The 7,703-nt window shown below is 43.3% G+C and overlaps 1 protein-coding gene across 1 annotated transcript in view; it reads right to left on the reverse strand.

Annotated features, from left to right (window-relative positions):
* Positions 1–7,703, reverse strand: part of si:ch211-212o1.2 (uncharacterized protein LOC492735 homolog) — a gene marked incomplete in the record, with an annotated part of 35,571 nt that overhangs the window by 20,749 nt on the left and 7,119 nt on the right.

The following is a 7,703-nucleotide window of genomic DNA, read 5'->3' on the forward strand; positions in this document are numbered from 1 at the left end:
ACACACACACACACACATAAGCCCTTGTCCCTCAGGCCATGGCATTGCTGGATATCACACACTCACAGCTACAGACAGACACACAAAAAACAGCCTCTACAAGCATATATGTATGGACAGATATATGCTATCATGTTTAAACACACACACACACACACACAAACACACTCTCACCAAACACAAACCTCTCATTCCACAGAACACACACGCCTGACCTGCCTTCAACTGGCATACAAACACCAAAATTAAAGAAGCACACTTCAACACACGTAAACACAAACACACCGGCACACACACATATCTACACACACTCTTAGGGCCAGAGCAGCGCACTCATTAATATCGTTCTGACAACAACTGGCTCCCTGGCAACCTCTCTGCCATCGCTCACCCAGCAGCACCCCCCGCCTGCGAGCGTGCACGCGGGTGTGCACGGGGATTTAACCTGGGCGGAGCCGGGGGAGGGGAACGAGGGGTGCTAATAGGCTGAAATTAATCAACGCCGGCTGATTCGCTGTCTGGGGAATGAGTGGCGGGCAGCAGGCAGGCAGGCAACACATCCTGAATACTAATGGACTAATGGAGAAGGGAGACAGAAAGTAGACCCCTTTACCTCTCTCTGCTCTTTGTCAGGTAGAAAGGAAACAGGATGAAGGACTGAAGCGTGTTCAATATGTATACAGTATGAGCCAACACTAACAAACAAACAAAAGATTAAAACTCTGACGGATGTGACAGAATGGTAGCAAATACACAAAAAGGAGCCAGTCACATGTCAGCGCTGCAGTCGAGTCATTCAAATCCAATTCAAGAACAGCTTATTTCATATGACACATACAGCAACCTCTGTGAGAAGGTGACAGTGACACAAACACCACCACCAGCAGTCTTTGCTCCTCCACATTAAGACAATGTTCAGACCGGGGGTCAGCGACTTTAAGGCCCTCACACATCGGGACGGCAGTCGGCCAAAGTCGTTCAACGTCTGTAGCTCTAGTGTTTTCTAGGGCTGCTTCTGTTTATACCCGCAGTCCTAGGTCTTACAGACTACCACCACCTGTTGGTATGGACAGTTAATACCTCTCACGTGTGCGCAGAACGTAGGTGCTCGTTGGCCATTCGCTGTAGACGGTACGGTGTTCTAGTTCGACTTTTTGGCCACAGGTCAGTCAACTGTTGTCGCAGCTAGTTCTTTGACGTCGGTTTGGAGTGTGAAGGCTTTCGGGGATGTGTGCCACTGTTTCCCGCAGTAAGCGTGCAAGAGAGTTTTTTGGAAATGTTTAATGGGCCCTCTCTCCTGCCCAGCCACTGGCTGGTGCCCTCCCGGTCTTATTAAAGCCCCTCATGGTTCAACTCAGATGTGAATATTTCCATTAACATCGCAGCCTTATTGTACAGGACTCATATATAATTACAATGTCTTGATTATGGAAGAAAAATGTTCTAAAATTACAGATCCATTGGAGATTTAAATTTTGATGTGATGTCTCATAATTAAACGTAATGGTAATCTTAATGTGTGCTGTTACACAAAAGTGGAAGACAGAGAGGGAAGACTCTTACTATGATTCCTGTTTTAAAAAGAAGAGAATAAAGAAGGAGAGAAGGGTCAGACCTTCTTCACGCTAAGCCGGCTACATTTGAAACCACATCTGTTCCTTCCTCTCTGTTTTCGGCCTTTTAATCCGCAACCAAGCAGAGAAGGGATTGAACTGTTTTCTTACGTTCTGTATGGACACAGACATTTTAACACGCAAACAGCGTTTTTAGTGAAGATTAAAGCTTATTAAGTTAATAGACAAGGCAGAAGAGAAACAGAGGCTCTGATGCCAATCAGGAGAGCCATTTATTTGCTTGTATTTGATTGGCCCAGGGTCAGACAGGGTGAACAGCGGTTAGTGGGACAGACATTGAGAACAGGTCATTACAGATGACTGTGTTTAAATTAGTGTCACTCTCTGGGTAGGCCACCAAAGTTATCCGATCATATCAATGATCAGAAAACCAAAGTAGACTCTATATCCTATCTATATACTTCAGGGGGAAACTTGTGGAGGAAAGAAAAATAAGTAGTGAGATAAATGTTTTTGGGTTCTGTAATTTAGGTGTGCTTTATGTTTTGGTTCTTATCATTTTACCTGCGTACGTTTTTTGTCAGTAGTGTTTGCAAGTGTTTTTAAAAAAAATCTATTTAAAGTCTTGTCTTGTCTGTTTTTCTGCAGCCATTCCTTCCTTCCAACACAATTTTCTCCTCTGGGAGACAATAAAAGCAACCTTGACCTCAAATCTTAGAGGCCCTGAAAACATGTCTTCTCACAGCTTCTTACTGCAAGTGATGGGATGCAGTTCAGATTATTTTTACGCCACAGTTTTCTGTATTTGTGTGTTTGTCTGTTTCCTTCTTACTGGTTCTTCACTAGTACTGAACCCCAGATTGCTTCCAATGCTGTGCCACCAGTGTATGATTGTGTGTGAATGTGACATAGTGTGAAGCGCTTTGAGTGATCAGAAGACTAGAAAGGCACTACATAAGTGCAGTCCATTTACCATATATGGCATTATGGGGGTGTTTCTGTATGTATATGAGCCAGTACATGCATGAGCAGATGGATTTCTAGGTGGTTTAGATCTTGTTAAGCTTTGAAAAATTAGGCCCTGGGACTTTAAAGACTTTATTCTACAAATAAAAAGATGGGTGAACTGTTTGGGGTTTCCTGATCCACTTTAGGTCTCTGGCTATCAAAACTCAAGAGTCAGTGCTGCTATATCACTGAATGCAAACCGGTATGCATTCAAACTGCAGAGTGCATACAGTAGCACATGACCTGTCCCGCCTGTGCTGTGCCACTGTATACATCTCCACCACCAAGGACATATTCCAACGTCAGAGTGGGAGAAAACATTCTTTTTGATTCTGTTATGACCAATCGAGTGAACACATAGACGCAGCGAGCAACAAAACCAAAGGCAGGAACACAACAACAGCAAACAACAAGTGATCCGGCCACACTCGCACGCTGAAAAACCACCTACAGAGCCTCTGACAAAAAGAAACACAGCAAGCCTGACAGCCGCTCAAAGACCGAGTCAGAGCTGCCAACGCACCTCAAACCACGCCCTTTTGTTGCTTGTTCCTTTTTCCATCACCCACTGTCTGCCTCTGAAATAAACTACATTTACAAACACTTATTCATACTGATGCATAGACCGCCGTCACATAAGGCACCGAATCAGAGAGGGCGATACTGTATGTACGAGCAGAATGCAGACAGCTACTCTTTTTATTCTCTCTCTCTTTCTGTGTCCCCTGGTTTGCTCTCAGTAGACTGTCTTCAGATGGGACTTGGGGAGAGGGAGAGGGAGAGACGGGGAGAGATGTGGGTGGTAAAAGTGGGTCACATGCTCAGAGAGAAAGAGAATGAAAGAGGGGGAGATGGGGAGGGAGACGCTGAGAGAGACTGACAGTTAATGGGGAAAGATGGGGTGAGGGAGAGAGCTAGAGAGACACAAAGAGGGTGAGGGAGAGAGAGGGAGATATAGAGAGAGAGGGGAGGTCGAATTCCCTTGTAGAGAAGGAGTGGATCAGTCATAGGCCTCTTTCCTTTCATCTGATCTCAGCGGACCACAGAACCTGGGACACACACACACACACACACACAAAATAATAGTGCACAACACAGGGACGCAGGCCAACACACACTCACCCACACACACACACACACACACACAAAACCAACATCAACGCAAAGTACACATACCACGATGAAGAAACGACACACACAAGCACAAACACAATATGTATGTCTTTATGTGGATGCACACACACACACACACACACACACACACAGGCCTGCCAGACAAACTTAATAAATCCATTACCCTGTAGATTCAACAGCAACAAAGAGAGGAATGTGGCAAATGAGATTCAATAACTGCATACCGACACAATGGCACGCACGCACACACACACACACACACACACACACAAAAACAGATGCATATATCCAGGCACAATAACACACACACTCACATTTGTACCCACATGAGAGCCAGTGTAAGTAGGCCCTGCTCCAGCCTCCCTCCCCTGTGGAGACAAAAAAAGGATGGACAGATCCCATCATGTGTGTGTTCCTTTGTGTGAGAGTGTGTGTGCTGTATGCCATCCCCACATCTCCTGGGCTTTCTGCTACCACCATATTCATCTGCGGCCCTCATAAGGATAATTACACACAGACACACACACACACACACACACACACAGAGCTCATCTCTGAACAGCACACAGCATTCCCAGCTCCTCTCTCGCGCTGGTCAAGGTCAATAGCAGAATCCTGCCTAGAAGGCTCGCCTAAAGCCATACATGCACTGTGTAGGTGTGTACAGTGTGTGTGTACAGTGTGTGTGTGCGCCTGTGTTCAAATATGTGCACACATCATTCATGTGTATGCGTGCTGTATATTATTTTTGAACAGTCCATCAGGTCCAACATTAAAAATCTGAATCACTCACTATAGGTACTTCATTTAGAAATTTGAAATTAGTGGATTCATAGTGATAATCTGCAAAAAGAAATATTTGATTAATATTTGATATTGACAACTGGAACAATAAAAATGACCCTAACCCTACATGGACAGTAGGACACCTGTATGATGCCGGTGTTTAATTGCAGTTCCAAATGAATGTGCCAGTATTCAACTGTAACCAGAGGAGGAGGAAAGGGATGACTTTTGAACTAAGTTTAGTTGAAATGAAGCTGCAGCCTGGGAGGAAAGAGAGACAACGTGATGAAAATGGCACAGAAAATGAAGAGACGTGGACAAACTGCAGGTAAGAGTGCGTGAGGGAAAGAATGTCAGATAGAGAGCTTATATGTGTGTGTGTGTGTGTTTAACAGATAGCAGAATGGGGAAAGCGCCACGCAACCTGTGTGTGACAGCGACAGCGCCACAGGATGTAACGTTATCTCCACTGCAAAGGCACAGTTAATAAAGTCATGTGGTGGGATGCAAAGAGTTTGTTCAAGATTTGAGAGCAATCTGTAAAATTTCTTTCTCTCCCTAATTTAAGATTTTAAACGGAAAAGTTTGTTTAATAAGTACATGTACAAATAATATTTTATATTTGATTACATGTGACATCTGCTTTAAGCAGGATAATAACCTCCACGTTGGACCTTGTAGTTTAGTGATAGAGTAACTATCTGAGCCAGGACTTGCTGAAGGACAGTGAAAGTGTGTGCACATACATTCATCCACACATAATTATACTGCACAGCACCCCTTAGTGAAAATATGTTTCCATCAAATGGCGCCAGAGCAATGTTTAATGGAGATATAAGCATTTATTTTTCTATATCTAGCACTATATACTCACCTCTTTATGGTATCTATTGATTCTTTTTCTTGTTGATACTGACATACACACACATACGCTGATTATTAGGGCCCTGCGAAGGCCCTATTGAAACTGCTCCGATTAGTATTCATAGAAACAAACTGCATTTTTTAAAACATGCCTGAAAAGTCATGAAACATGGCACGCGTGAGTTGAGGGACATGTCATATGGGTCTCACACATGGGCAAGGCAAAATGGCGTCCCCTAAAGAGCAGCCCCCATGTCACATTTCGCAGATACGTATAAAAACTGGTACACACATGTATTAAGTCCAGAGGTATAAAGAAGTCTCTTGGAGCCATACCCCGAACCCAACAGGAAGTTGGGCAATTTTGAATTTGATATACACACGTTGTACTTTAACAAACTCCTCCTAAGGAACTGATCGGACTCACCCTGGAAATATAGAAAGAGAGAGTGGGAGAAAAAGAAAAAGTCGGCTAACTGTCAGGTCTTCTCACTGTAGTCTTCAATAATAGACAAACCAGTTAAATACGCTTACACACACACACACACAGACTACTGTATACAGTAGTGGAGCAGTTCAATCCACTGATTCTGCTGACTTTGCTGTAGTACTCCCTGGCCCCTCTGGTCTTACGCACACCGAGGTCACAGGAACACACACATAGACACACACACAGAGGTCAAAGCCAAGTACAGCCCATGTGACTCTCAGGGCCCAACACACACGCTCAAATAGTTTCTGAACCTTGGCCTTCATGACCCTGGGGTCAGCAGTTCAGGGAGTCCAAAGACTGTGTGTGTGTGGGTGTGTGTGTGTGTGTGAATGTGTCAACTGTCACAGGCGAGTGTTATCACAGCAGCACGTCTTCAGCAGACAAATTCAGGTCAGTAACATCTCAGGGTTGAGACGTGTCACTCCTCTGCAGCACCATAGACTACGCAACATATAAACAACATTTATGAATCCAGATTCAGGGTTGACATTACTTTTCAAATCAAACTGTGTAGAATCCGTCCATCGACTGACCAGACAAAGCTGCTGTCTCAGTTCTCTAACTCGGAAAAGGCGTTGGCTATTAGAAACGACAGCATACTGTCTCTTGCCTTGTTTCTGTTGTTATGGTAACAGGGCCATGACTTATGGGGAAAAAGCATTTGATGTCAAGAAATGGTTAAATTCTCCCGGCCAAAATAATTCACGATCAAAATATATTTAAAATATATTTTTAAAAAAACTAAAATCTTAAAACTAAAACATAGCGGAATAACTCTACCTTACTTTTTGTTAAGACACCATCTGTGTCCTGTTATTTGTGGTGGACACAATGAGCAAGCAAGCCTTCAGCCATGATAACAGGCTTAGGAATTTGGAATGACTGGACAGATGCGGTCTCCTCCTCGTGGCAATTCAGAAATAAATGAGAAAATCAATACAGGAGTGTACGATAGTGAGCTCGACGGCTTTTTGAAGTCCTTCGTGAGGATATTTTAGGCTCCTGGGAATCAACATCACACCACCAACCTGTCGTGGTCATCTCCACCCTGGTTAAGAAAGCACAGAAACCACTGCAGTTCTTAAGGAAACTGAAGAAAGCTGAATTCCTGTGCCAAGTTCTTCCTCTTTTCCAGATGAGCGATAGAAAACATCCTGACTGGAAACATCACAAACTGGCATGGGATGTGCACGGCACAGGGCAGGAGGACTGCTGCTGCTTCTGTACCACCAGACTTAAAGACAGCTTCTTCCCTCAGAGAACTGCTCAATTCTTCCTCAACAATTCGTAATACAAATTAATACTTTAGTTTTATGACTCATTCATTGTCAATTTGTTTTTAAAAGTAGCATAAAGGAAGTTATATCTACATTTAATTCTACAACCTTTAAGTTATTTCATATAACACTTTTCAAGAGCAGTTGTCACAAAGTAACCTACACAGTATAAAACAGGGAAAAACAATAAAAAAATAATACTTTATGCAATAATATTACAGTTTATGTACATTCACAGGTTAATGTGGGCGGGATGTTTCTAAAATAGAGTTAGTGTAAAGATGCAATATGACTGTGTATGGGTCACAGTATAATGATATCATGAACTGACATATAAGGGACTTCATTAGCAGATAGTGGTCTGACACAATGCCGGCACACCACATCCGCCCTGAGGCAAGTTACTGTAACTAACGCCACAACATCACCCTTAAGTTTTTGGTATATTCATCAGGTCAAAACTGTCTGGGATCTTTATTTCCTTCCTGACACACGGAGGCTAAACCTCAGGATCTCAGTCCTACTCCTAAAAAACTGTCATGTCACATGGAAATATTAATAAAATTA

This window comes from Morone saxatilis, unplaced genomic scaffold (assembly GCF_004916995.1).
Source record: "Morone saxatilis isolate NCDOM2014 unplaced genomic scaffold, NCSU_SB_2.0 Contig2, whole genome shotgun sequence".
NCBI lineage: Eukaryota > Metazoa > Chordata > Actinopteri > Moronidae > Morone > Morone saxatilis.